A 14,270-nucleotide genomic window follows, 5' to 3' on the forward strand; every position below is an offset into this window, starting at 1 on the left:
ACAGCAAGATATCCTAAAGAGAATAGATGAAGCAGAAAAGAGAATCCTGTCAGTCAAGGCGGCAGTTTCCTCAAGGGGGAATACTGCATGGCATATCGAACATCCTGGTTGATTCAGGGAGATGGGGCTGGAGAAAGCATATCCGTGTGCCCGGTCTCCTAAAGGAAACTGAGGATGAATTCCCAGCCGAATCAGAACTGGTTGTCATGCTTTCACAACCTCAATTTGAAGGCTGGGCGTTTCGACCTCAATGGAGCACGTTGTATCCAGTCTTCAAGGCTGGGGTCGTTCGGAGACACCAACCACTATGTTGTGTAGTCCATCGAGAAGGGTTGGAAGTGGCTGGACACAACGGGTTTTTACCAACTGCCAGTCCTAGATTTTGCTTTACCGGGGCTTCGGGACAAAGACATGGCACAGTTGCAAAGGTTTTGGTGAAACACTGGATGGATCCTGTATGTTGCTCGATGAGCCTGTCATGGCTTTGGCCTTTTCAAGCTCAGTGGATGGTTATATTATCCTGCAGTTCACCAATTATCCTGAACTTCGTTTCTTTGCAATTATATTCTTGATGTTATCTTTTAACCTGACATGGGTATATGATCTATGAGCATAGAGATTTTTATCGCCTGCCATCCCACGAAAATCAGGATTGTCCATTTTTTCTCTTCAGTGGAACGAGAGAGAGGCCTTGGTTTAACATGCATCACCATTTGCATTCAATTTTGGTTTTAATGTGTGATAGCGGGGGAGCAGGGTGGGTAAGGGGTCTGCCCACTCTGCTTCTGGCCCTGTATCAAATTCTGATTCTTAGATCTCAGAGTTTACAATACTTGTTTGGGAATTGCTTGTAGGTCTCTCTCTTTCTATTGGGAGGCATGCTGAGTTGGTTGTATGAAATGAGGGTTGAGCAGTATTTACCTGTTTTTTTGTATGCTGTAATCCTTGCATTTACATTGAAGAAATATATTTTTTGATACCCTTCACCTAATTTATCAATGAGTTGTGCCAGATCAGGGTGGCAGGTAGATGGTTTGGTATGGAGGTGGTTGGTAATGACCTTATAAGTCCTCATTGCGGGTGAGGAAAACCCTCATTAGAACTACTGGTGTCACATTTTTCTTTTGTACTTTTGTTATTTTGGGATTAAGGAATCTTCGCTTTTCTCCTACGAAGCTACAGACACATCATGTATCTTGGAAAAGACTGGGTTCTTTCTTTTTCTGTCGTAGACAACTCTGGTACTGTTGGAATAGGGGGAAATATGTACTGGTGCATGCCTAGGCGTGATTGTCTAATTCTTGGATATCTGGTCTTTCTTGGGTTGGGCTTCTACATTTACTGGTCTGTGTAGGTCGTGACAGTGATTACATGGCTCATGGCTTGTACAGTGGGCATATCATCCTAATGTTAAGGCTTTTTTTATGAGGGAGAATGGTTGGAATCTCATTCATGGTAGGGCCTAAGTGGCAACTGTAGAGTGTCCAGAGATAGGGGTAATTTGCTTTGTTCAATATATAAGAGTAATGTGAGTATCCTTGGCTGTCGACCCTTATTCTAATGTGTCATGGATCATAGTTTAACTCGATTGAGTACATTACGGCAGTGATGACCATATTTACCCAGGTCAGGTGGAGGGTATGTTGGACGGGGGAGTAGGTCGCACTCCACCAAGATTTCCCCTTTTGGGGGCTTCTAGACTCCTCTCCTTCGAGACTTGGTTCCCCTGGGAGGTAGTATCTGTTGGCTGTGGGGCCGGAGTGCGACTCTAAGTGCTTTGGTTCAGCATTGTTAAGAGTCTTTCTTCAATTGGAGATTAAGGTAGATGGAGCAGTAGGCCACCCTCCTCCAAGTGGTCTTATAGAGCATACAACAGTACAGCCCAAAAACAGGCCCTTCGGCCCACAATGTTGTGCCGAACATGAAACCAAATTAAACTAATCCCTTCTGCCTGCCCTTGGCCCATATTCCTCTATTCCTTGCATATTCATGTGCTTATCTAAAAGCTCCTTAAAAGCCCCTATCGTATCTGCCTACACCACCACCCCTGGCAGCGCACTCCAAGCACCTACCACTCTCTGTGTAAAAATCTTGCCCCTCACATCTCCTTTGAATCTTCCTTCTCTTACCCTAAGTGCATACTCCCTAGTATTAAACATTTCAACTCAGGGAAAAAGATTCTGACTGTCAACCGTATCTATGCCTTTCATAATTTTGTAGATTTCTATCATGTCTCCCCTCAGCCTCTGCCACTCCAGAGAAAATAACCCTTATTTTGTCCAGCCTCTGCTTATAGCTTATACCTTCTAATCCAGACAAAACCCTGATAAACCTCTTCTGCACCCTCTCCAAAGCCTCTACATCCTTCTTTTAATGTGGCGACCAGAATTGAATGCAATACTTATATAGGGACTTCCAGACTGTCTTCCTTCTTGAGGCATGGGCTCCACTGTGGGGCAGTATCCTGTTTCTTTTGAGGTTATGCTGTTCTGTTCCTGGATCTTTTTTGTGAAAGAGTATGCTGCTAGACTACTTCTGGCGTAATCCTGGTATTCCTCTTTATCTGGGTGGGTGAGGTGCTGATATAGGCTCTGATTTGTTATATTTAACTCCAGAGAGGGTTTCCCGCATTTTGTCAAGAGGAGGAGAATTGTATCTTTCCCCAAAATTTCCCACTGATGACTGACTTGATTTTTCTTCTCCTTGTCAGTTGGGTTTCCATTTCCTTAAAAATGGTTTAAGTTTTCTGGTGATATGGAGGCCTGAACGCTATCTCTGATATGGTTGGAGAGGAATGAGGTCTGTTGTGTTGCATGTCTTGGCATGGCGTAAGAATCCTTGGCTTACTGGCTCCTGTATATAAGGGTGAACACTGCCATGCCACGGCTTATACCAATGGCAGTATCCTGATAGTCCCCTATTTGTTTAAAATTTAAAGTTTTAAATTTGGGGTATCCTTTCACTGTTTGAAGGTCTTGGGATGCTGAGTTTGGTCCCGACTGGTTGTATTTTACCCCACAAGGGATCCCATATATTGTGTAGCTTTGTCATCTTGTGGAGGAGGGCATGCACCAAGGTACCAAGTGCTCATGGTTTTAATCTTATTATCCTGAGACTCCTCACTCTTTCTGATATCCTTTCATTATCCATACGAAAGGAGACACCAACTACAACAATTGATAATCTGAAACATGTGTATGAGTATTTGCTGATTTATTCTGTATGTATGTGGAATAATGATCACTCGTACTGGATTAGATTTTGGGCATGAGTTGTGCCTTGTGGTAAAATGTAAAACCCTCAATAAAAACATTTTTTAAAACATGCAGACATGAGTAAATTAATCCAGTAGTTAAACCATTGTAGGTCACCTTGTCAAGATGGCATATACGTTGAGATCTTCAAGAAAACATGAGTAAGAAAATGGATGAATTTGTTTAGGACTTTCATGCACACATACTTGCAGCGGTGCTTTAAAGACTGAACATAAGCAACAGTAAAAACTAAATCATGAATTTAGTGATTATAAATCAAAAATCAGAAGATGGAAGATTAGTCAGCAGCACCTGTTCATATAATTATTCATGTCCCCTCAGAACTCTGGCTGAGAAAGGAATGCATCTCAATCAAAATCTGATCAAGTCAAAATTCTCCAGCTGGAGTACTTCAGCCATGGCCTTTTGTGGGTCACTGGCCTGTTGGAGAAAGAGGATCGTGTGGCAAGCCAGCTAATTTTGTGCTTAAGAAACATTTTCTCCATACCAGAGACAGAAGCAGAAAAGATCCTGTGGTGGCACAACTCTGTGTGGACCTTTGTTCTGTCTATCTCTGCTCTTCTGCTGTTTGGCTATCCATGTGCCACAGACAGAGATTTTAAAAAGAACTCCAACAAGCAGCTGTCTCCAGAGGAACAAATAAGTTGTCCACCTACATCTTTAAACCGGCTCAATGTAGAAACCAGCAGGACCGCTGAGTCCAGCCTGGATCCACTAAAGTCAGCAACAAATGAGAACCTGTCACTTTATTTTTTTTTATTTTAATGTATCACTTAAACTATTCTCCCATTCTGGGATTTATTAATGTGTCTGTGTGCATGTCTATATGTCTGTGTGTGCCTGTCCTGTTTGTGGTTGTGTCCCTTGCAGTCACAGCATATAAGCATATCCTTTTTGAAAAAATTGTTTGCACTCCAACGAAGGAGCTGGGAAAGAGGGGCGCCATTGAACCTTTCCTCACCTGATTGTAACAATGTTGACTATTATGATCTTTGTGCTGGTGAGAGGGGCATGAATAATTATATGAACAAGTGCTGCTGACTAATCTTCTATCTTCTGATTTTTGATTTATAATCACTAAATTCATGATTTAGTTTTTACTGCTGTTTATGTTCAGTCTTTAAAGGCACCACTGCAAGTATGTGTGCATGAAAGTCCTAAACAAATTCACCCATTTTCTTACTCATTTTTTTTTTAGTTGTCCGAGGTGATTGCATCTCATGCGCAGTCCCCACTCAGGTGGTTGTTGGGATATTCTGTGATTCAGTTAGGAGATGATCCCACTCACATTCCTTCAATAGTCTTTGCTGAGGTTTTCTAGACAGATTAGCTCCACTAAATGGCTTTGAAATTTATTAATTTTACAGCAATACAAATTTTCTGCCATCTTAGAAGCTGTGTTTTCAAATAACTGCAATGTGGCTACAGTCTTTTCAAAATCCAGTCAGTGGGTTTCCAGCCAAAGTCATTTTTTATTAAGCATACTTTGTAGCAACATGGAAGTTGTAACAATATATGACATTCAAAAAATGTGCTTGAATCTTGACAAGTCATTAATTGGCTAAGAAAATAGTGTTTATAATTAGTTTGGGTTTTCTGAAGGCTTTTGATAAAGTTAAACAACATGAAAGCCTTGATAAGATGATTAATAATCATAGAATTCGTGCCAAATCAGGTGACATTATTAAGACCCGATTTGACGAGTTACGTTGTATACACCAAAATCCACAACTGAAAGGAAGTCACAGGTGGAGTTCCACAATGTTACATTTTGGTTCTTGCTGTCTATTAAATAAGTAGAATGGTACTTACACAAATTGGCTGACAACATCAAGGACTATTCAGATGATCAGTCCAAAAGAGAAGAACAGCATTCACAAAAATCTGAAACAATTAAACAGATTGTCTAAGAAGTAGTTGATGGACTTTAACATATACAGTACATAACCTAAAATGAGAGAGAAGTTAAGCATGCTGGAACAGGAAACAGAAATTAGCTTAACAACTTAATGTTCTTTAGCAAAGGTGGATTCAGAAAAAAAACTTGAATCAAATTCTTGGCCTTTCATAAAGTGATTGTTCAATGTGAAGTTGCTGCTGAAACATAGAGCAATAGGATACATCGCAAAAATACAATTCTACTCACATAAACTTGTGAAATTGTGTAATTTATCAGTGTGGTCACATATATGGAATTCTCTATGGTATGAGGCAACCCATCTTCAGAACAATGCTAGTATATGAGACAAAGCTAAACAGAATGCTTCCCCGGTGAAAGGCTTTGAGAGTTTATGAAGAAAAGGTCACAGCAGAGTTTTCTTCCTGCTCTCAGAGAAGGCAAAGACTTGATATGATCTGAAGTTAAAATTCAGCCTAGATAACAACTGGTTATAAACATAGACTAGAGGTGCTGAATTATGGTCAAATGAAAATGGAAAATGGCTTACTTAAGCAAGCCAAGATAGAGATTTCCCCCCCACCCCCCTTCCCATTTGAAAGAAACAAGTATTTGCATTTACAACTTGGATGTCTCTCAGAAACAAATATTCAAAGGCATTTCAGATACAATGCACTACTTTGAAACACATTGACAGCCATTAGAAAGCTGTATTGACTCCACTGTGGCTGGCCAGAATGGAGATGATTTGGGTAATTCTCTCATCAACCAGTGCTTTGAAGGCCTGGGATTTCTTCCTGAATTTTGATGGAGAAATCAAAGAAATTACTGTCATCTGATCATGCACGGATTATGTTGTCATAGTTTGTGGAGACCTTTTTTTTAAAATGAAGATTCTGTGAACAAACTTTGTTTGCTGCAAATCTTGCTGTAAGAACACCCTACCTCCAATTCAACGGCACCAATTCACACTGCACTATTGGTATTGAAACACATTGGCCTTTGTTCAGAACAAGATCCCACATACAATGAGATGAATCATAGAATGGTTATAGCACAGGAGGAGGCCATATGGCCCTTCATGTCATAGAATCATAGAACCCTACAGTGCAGAAAGAGGCCATCTGGCCCATCGAGTCTGCACCGACCACAATCCTACCCAGGCCCTACCCCCATATTCCTACACATTTACCCGCCATTCCCTCTAACCTACACATCTCAGGGCACTAAGGGGCAATTTTAGCATGGCCAATCAACCTAACCCGCACATCTTTGGACTGTGGGAGTGTGGTGAACCATCGTTGGTTCCCACCAGGTAGTACTGAGCCAGGGTCTGGCCAGTACTATGAGTCTGTATATATGTTACTGTTGGGGTTAGGGTTGGGCTGTTCTACCTGTAATATAGTTAATATGGTACTTCCCAGTCGGGCTCCGCCTCCTGGGAGAGGTATAAAGGTCACTGCTCTGTCTGGGACCCTTCAGTCTGGGATCGTGTATTATATATGGTAGCTCTATTGTAGTAGTCAATAAAAGCCTTTATTTCCTCGAGCATCTCTAGCCTCATGAGTTATATCGCACATCAATTTTATTGACTACTAGTTGAACTCTCGTCGTTAAAAAAAAACAAGAAAACGATACAGAGAGCATGGAGCAAATGCTTAAACCCGAACGCCTTACGCTGGACCCACGTGCGGCGGGCGCCTCTAACACCTTCGACCACTGGTTGAAATGTTTTCAGGATTACCTCGAAGCCTCCGCAGCGGTCACCACAGACGACAACAGACTCCGGGTCCTCCACGCGAGGGTAAGCGACGCTGTATATTTAGCGATCCGTGCGGCCACCGACTACAAAGGGGCCCTCGAGCTTCTTCAGAAGCGCTACATTAAACCGCCAAACGAGATGCATGCTCGATATCTCTTAGCCACTCGACGACGGCAGCCCGGCGAAACGACGGAACAGTATGCGTGCGAGCTCCTACAGCTAGCCAGGGGCTGTAACTGCAAAGCAGTGTCGGCAGACCAGAATATGAACGAGCTCGCTCGAGATGCGTTTGTGGCGGGAATCGGATTGTCTTATATCCGACTTCGGCTGTTGGAGCAAGGTAATCTCGATCTCACTAAGCGGATACGCTAGAAACGGCCTCCAAAAGTCTGGCGATGTACCCTCGGGCCTGACGACGGCAGCAGCTCCAGGTGGCCCGCGGTGTTACTTCTGTGGGGGAGTGAAGCACACTCGGCAGCGATGTCCCGCTAAAGCGGTGTTGTGCTCTGCCTGCGGCAAGAAGGGGCATTATTCGAAGGTATGTCGATCCAAACTTACATCCAGGAACAGCAGTGCGGCGTGTGACTCCCCGGAGCCGGTTTCCTCGTCGTCGGCATCGTCAAGGGTTTCTTCCACGTGCGAGGCCAGGACATCGCCATTCCAGACGATGGAGTCGCAAGAGACGCGCGACCATCAGGGGTCGCTGATTTTGGCGCCTTCGCCCACGTGCGACCTATGGGAGCAGCCATTTTGGTCAGCACCGACCGCGAATGACCAGCAGGGGTCGTCATCATCCATCTCAGCTGCCTGCAGTGGCGCTCACGAACCAACGGTGGCGTCGATCATCCTGGACCAGGCAAAGCCTCACAGACTCGACAAGTCCATGATGGACATACAGGTAAACAAACGCACGATTTATTGTCTGTTTGACAGCGGGAGCACGGAGAGCTTTATTCACCCAGACGCCGTGAAGCGGTGTGGCCTCCAGATCCAGCCTGTCAAGCAGACAATTTCGATGGCGTCAAGGTCCCGGTCTGTCACCGTGCTAGGGAGTTGCGTGGTAAATCTAACGGCGCAGGGCACGGTTTACGAGAGCTTCAAGCTCCTGGTGTTACCGCACCTTTGCGCGCCAATACTCCCCGGACTAAATTTCATGGTCCACTTGAAGAGTGTAACCCTACAGTACGGTGGGCCACTCCCTCCGCTTTCAGTGGGAGAACAGCAGCCTCCAAATTGCCCAACGGGCCCCGCCTGTAGCCTCTCGACGCTGAAGATTACCACACCCTCCTTATTCCAGAATCTCGGGCCAGGCTGCAAGCCCATCGCGACTAAGAGTAGGCGTTACAGCGCTGAGGATCGGATCTTCATTCGATCTGAGGTTCAACGGCTCCTCAAGGAAGGGATCATACAACCTAGCGCTAGTCCTTGGAGAGCGCAGGTCGTGGTGGTCAAGAGTGGGAACAAACCCCGGATGGTCATAGACTATAGTCAGACCATTAACAGATACATGCAGCTGGATGCGTATCCCCTCCCGGGCATTTCTGACATGGTCAACCAGATTGCGCAGTACCGGGTGTTCTCCACCATCGACCTAAAGTCTCCCTACCACCAGCTCCCCATTCACCCAGAGGACCGAAAATACACGGCTTTTGAGGCGGATGGTCGCTTGTACCATTTTCTAAGGGTTCCTTTTGGTGTCACCAATGGGGTCTCGGTCTTCCAACGTGCTATGGACCGAATGGTGGACCATAACGGACTGCGGGCTACCTTCCCGTACCTGGATAACGTCACCATCTGCGGCCATGACCAGCAGGACCATGATACCAACCTTCTTAGATTCCTACGCACTCCATCTCGCCTGAATCTGACCTACAACAGGGAGAAGTGTGTATTTTGCACGCGCCGCCTAGCTATCCTCGGATACGTGGTGGAAAACGGGGTCATTGGCCCTGATCCAGACCGTATGCGTCCCCTCCTCGAACTTCCCCTGCCCACTAGCGTAAAAGCACTGAGAAGATGCTTAGGCTTCTTCTCTTACTACGCACAGTGGGTTCCCAATTAGGCGGATAAAGCCCGTCCGCTCATCAAGTCTACCTCTTTTCCCCTAGCACCAGAGGCCCGTTTGGCCTTTGAAAAACTAAAAGCCGACATCGCGAAAGCCACGATGCACGCTATCGATGAGTCCATCCCCTTCCAGGTGGAGAGCGATGCATCTGATTTCGCCCTGGCCGCCACACTTAACCAGGCGGGCAGGCCCGTCGCCTTTTTCTCTCGCACCCTTCAAGGCCCCGAAATTCGACATTCAGTGGTGGAAAAGGAGGCCCAGGCCATTGTGGAGGCCGTCCGGCATTGGCGCCATTACTTGGCGGGAAAATGGTTCTCCCTGCTCATGGACCAACGGTCCGTGGCGTTCATGTTCAATAACACGTTACGGGGCAAGATCAAGAACGATAAGATCTTGAGGTGGAGAATCGAACTCTCCACCTATAATTACATCATGTATCGTCCAGGGAAACTCAACGAGCCCTCGGATGCCCTGTCGCGTGGAACATGTGCCAGTATGCAGGAGAATCGATTGCAGGCTCTCCACAATGACCTCTGCCATCCAGGGGTCACTCGGCTCTACCACTTCATAAAAGCCCGGAATCTACCCTACTTGGTGGAGGATGTCAGGTCCGTAACCAGAAGCTGCCAGGTATGCGCGGAATGCAAACCGCACTTTTACCGACCTGACAGGGCACAACTCGTTAAGGCCACTCGTCCCTTCGAAAGACTGAGTGTGGATTTTAAGGGCCCCCTTCCCTCGACAGATCGGAATGTGTACTTCCTCAATGTGGTTGATGAGTACTCACGATTCCCTTTTGTCATTCCCTGTTCTGATATGACCGCTGCCACGGTTATCAAGGCATTTCGTGATCTTTTCACCCTGTTCGGTTACCCCTGTTACATCCACAGCGATAGGGGCTTGTCGTTCATGAGCGATAACTTGAGGCAATACCTGCTCTCATACGGGATTGCCTCTAGTAGAACCACGAGCTACAACCCATGGGGTAACGGACAGGTGGAACGTGAGAATGCTACAGTCTGGAAGGCTGTCTTACTGGCGTTGAAGTCAAACGACCTTCCAGTCTCCCGTTGGCAAGAGGTGCTCCCTGATGCGCTCCACTCCATACGCTCACTCCTGTGTACGGCAACCAACGCTACTCCCCATGAGAGACTGTTTTCATTCCCTCGGAAGTCTTCCTCTGGGACCTCATTACCGTCTTGGTTGACGTACTCAGGACCTGTCCTCCTGCGGCGACATGTTAGGACCCGCAATCCGACCCTTTGGTTGAACAGGTCCATCTCCTCCACGCCAACCCTCAGTATGCCTATGTGGCATAACCTGACGGGCGAGAGGACACGGTCTCGATTCGAGACCTGGCGCCAGCAGGAGGCTTGGAAACCCCTGTCGCTCCCATACCTCCTGTTAGAGACCCCCCAACTATTGTTTCCCCTCCTGACACGGCGCGGGCAGCATTGGGACCATCACTTAACCCTTTTACTCCCGTGTACAGCTTGCCTGAGTCCAGGAGATGGTCGCCACTTCAAGGCGTGTCCGAGTTCAGCGGATTGTCACCACCTCGGGGTCAACCGGCCCGTGAGACATTGGAGGAGCCGTTGGACACTGCCTTGGGGAGAACGCCACCGCGAGTGCCTACACCGGTGTCATCGCCGGTGTTGAGGAGGTCACAACGACGATGCGGTCCCCCTGACCATCTGAACTTATAAACTGATGACCAATTGTTCTGTGTTTTTTTTGTACCCCGCTGGCCTTTGTCTTCAAAGGAGGGGTGAATGTGGTGAACCATCGTTGGTTCCCACCAGGTAGTACTGAGCCAGGGTCTGGCCAGTACTATGAGTCTGTATATATGTTACTGTTGGGGTTAGGGTTGGGCTGTTCTACATGTTACTGTTGGGGTTAGGGTTGGGCTGTTCTACCTGTAATATAGTTATTATGGTAGATCCCAGTCGGGCTCCGCCTCCCGGGAGAGGTATAAAGGTCACTGCTCTGTCTGGGACCCTTCAGTCTGGGATCGTGTATTATATATGGTAGCTCTATTGTAGTAGTCAATAAAAGCCTTTATTTCCTCGGCTCATCACGAGCATCTCTAGCCTCGTAAGTTATATCGCGCATCAGGAAGGAAACCGGAGCACCCGGAGGAAACCCACGCAGACACGAGGAGAATGTGCAAACTCCACACAGACAGTGACCCAAGCCGGGAATCGAACCTAGGTCCCTGGAGCTGTGAAGCAGCAGTGCTAACCACTGTGCTACCGTGCCCCCGTCTGTGATGAGCCTCTGTAAGAGCTATTAATATTTCTAACAAGGTAATGATCTTATTTCCTATTGAAAGCCATGATTGAATCTATCTCCAACACATTATCAGACTGTGCATTCCAGTCCTAATCACAGGCTGCACAAAAAAGGTTTTTCCTCATATCACTTCTGGTTCTTTTGCCAATATTCTTAAGTTACTGTCCCCTGGTTGTCAACCTTTATGCCAATAGGGCCATGTTCTCCTTATCTTCTCTGTCTAGACCCCATATGATTTTGAACACCTCTATCAAATCTCCTCTCACCCTTCTGTTCTCTAAGGAGAACAGTCCCAACTCATAAGTGGCTAAACATTTTTTAATATATATATATATATTATATATATATATATTATATATATATATCGGTGTTGTTGCAGGGCAGAATATTGAGCAGGTTATTAAGAAAATACATTTTCTGATATTCATTTAGTTCCAGAGATCTTCAATAACTACCTGAACAACTGGAGCATGCAGATGCATTTCAGTTTAATGTGTCAGTAAAAGACAAAATCTTTGTAAATGCAATACCCCCTAGTATTGCACACAATTATCAGTCTACCTAGTGTATGGTTTAAGTCTATAACTCTTTGACAAGGTTTCCAACTAACACAAATGTCATGAAGGTAACAGGTCAAGGATAATTACTGAAGTTAGGGTTTAATATAAATATTTAAATTCATTGCACAATTCTATAACATTATCATTTTTAACCTCAAGGGTGTTGGGATAATCTAAGAGAATATTTCTTCAGGAGATCAAATGATTTAGGTCACAAAGCAGTCAATTTTTACAATGTCTGTGAAAGGATTGACTTTGATGGCCCCAAAATGGCATTTTCTCAAATCCAAATAGACAAGGCAGCAGGTCAGTGTACTAAGTAATGTCTGAAGTTAAATTCAGATTCACTGTGTTAAAACTTCCTCCGCAGACTGCCAGGGACCGAAAGGAAGGATTTGAATTTGGTACCAGCCAAAAAAATACATATTATTTACAATGGAACTTTTCTTAAGAGACCATGCTGCAATATCAACACAGCATCAAAAGTGTCCCAAAACGTTTTTATCCCATTGTCATGCAAGGTATTCATTTGCATGTGGAGCCTGAATTAATAATTCAACATTTTTAACGTCTTACACAATCCAATGCTTTAACTGTTTAAATTAGACAAGTCAACTCCTGCTTCTACATCAAACAATTTTGACCTGAATACCACATCAGGCAAACATAAACCACTGTGTTAATATTTGTACTGCTTTTTGTATATTATAGAACATAGAACATTACAGCGCAGTACAGGCCCTTCGGCCCTCGATGTTGTGCCGACCTGTGAAACCAATATAAAGCCCATCTAACCTACACTATTCAAACATCATCCATATGTTTATCCAATGACCATTTAAATGCCCTTAATGTTGGCGAGTCATATCATAGTTTATCATATCATAGAAACCCTACAGTACAGAAAGAGGCCATCTGGCCCATCGAGTCTGCACCGACCACAATCCCACCCAGGCCCTATCCCCATATCCCAACACATTTACCCGCTAATCCCTCTAACCTACGCATCTCAGGACACTAAGGGGCAATTTTAGCATGGCCAATCAACCTAACCCGCACATCTTTGGACTGTGGGAGGAAACCGGAGCACCCGGAGGAAACCCACACAGACACGAGGAGAATGTGCAAACTCCACACAAACAGTGATCCAAGCTGGGAATCGAATCCAGGTCCCTGAAGCTGTGAAGCAGCAGTGCTAACCACTGTGCTGCCGTGCCGCCCTAGATTATTACCCAAATATATTACCCAAATTCTAAAGAAAAAGGTTGGACAATTCACCTTTGTCTTAACTAAACTTCTAAACACTAATTTTACAAATGTTGAAAAGTATAAACACTGTTGTTAAAAATAGCAACTGCAGAACTTTGCAGTTATTATTCCCATGAAAGCATGTCTTCAGCTCTAGAACATGCATGTGAGTGTTCCAGACAGCACATCAGATCATTTTGGATAATTGATATGTGAATTTCGAGCAACAAAGTTTTAAGAACTGACAGGGCATTGAAAATATACTTTTTTGATCTAATGTTAAACTATTCAGGTATGGATCTATGGAATTACTGAATGATACACAATGTCTTGCTTGACTGTAATTCATAAATTTTGACAACTCAAAAATTCTCTCTCCAAATTTCTAAGTATGATAAATTTTTACTCTTCTACTTGTAACAATCCTGTCTCCAATCATATATAGCGGGAAGCAAAGAAAATTACACTGCTTAGATGTTTACATTTTTCAAACAACTCAAATTCTTTTTTGAAAATAACACAGGTTAATCTTGTCAATGTCAAGGAGAATAAGTGAGACAAAAGAATATATCATGAGTGCTATGGTAAAGTGAAAGAGGTTCTTGAAAATGACAAAATGATCACACATGTCCAAGGGCTGAAAGAATAATGTATATTACGAAACACATGCATGTCATAAAAATGCAAGAAAGTTAATATATACAGAATTTAAAATTCAAAATAATTGGTCCTAATTTCTTCAAGACAAACTCCAGTTGATTTATTTAATAAATGTAGGTATCTAACAATTAATGCTAAAGGTTATTTTAGATTTGAATTAATTTAAGACAAGAAAAATTTCCTGCCTAGTGAAAACTGAGGTCGGACTGATTCAACATGATGGTGAAGGGGGATGAAATTTGACTAACCTGTAGCCAGCAGTTGAATTATAACAATTCCATGTTACCAAATTTTGGCAGAAGAAATTGGTGGCACTGTTGAAGAATAACTCAAAGGCTGCATCTGGGAGCAGGCAATAAGCAAATAAATGGTTGCTGCCACTGTTTCTCATACTTCAAAGTAATTGAATGACCAGAATCAACCATACAGTGCACAAAATCATCACTAATGATTCAGATAAAAGTGATTCTGGTGGATCCATGAAATCAAGACCAACAGGAGCAGAGCTGAG

The 14,270-nt window shown here is 44.3% G+C and overlaps 1 protein-coding gene across 5 annotated transcripts in view; it reads right to left on the bottom strand.

Annotated features, from left to right (window-relative positions):
* ralgps2 (Ral GEF with PH domain and SH3 binding motif 2) overlaps nt 1–14,270 on the bottom strand; it is a 515,898-nt gene that overhangs the window by 448,950 nt on the left and 52,678 nt on the right. For all 5 annotated transcript variants that reach the window (XM_078218008.1, XM_078218006.1, XM_078218004.1 and 2 more), the window contains exon 2: nt 5,088–5,159. The gene's annotated coding sequence lies outside the window, so the exon portion shown is untranslated. The remainder of the gene's footprint in view (nt 1–5,087; nt 5,160–14,270) is intronic.

Source organism: Mustelus asterias, chromosome 8, assembly GCF_964213995.1.
Source record: "Mustelus asterias chromosome 8, sMusAst1.hap1.1, whole genome shotgun sequence".
In the NCBI taxonomy this organism is placed as follows: Eukaryota; Metazoa; Chordata; class Chondrichthyes; order Carcharhiniformes; family Triakidae; genus Mustelus; species Mustelus asterias.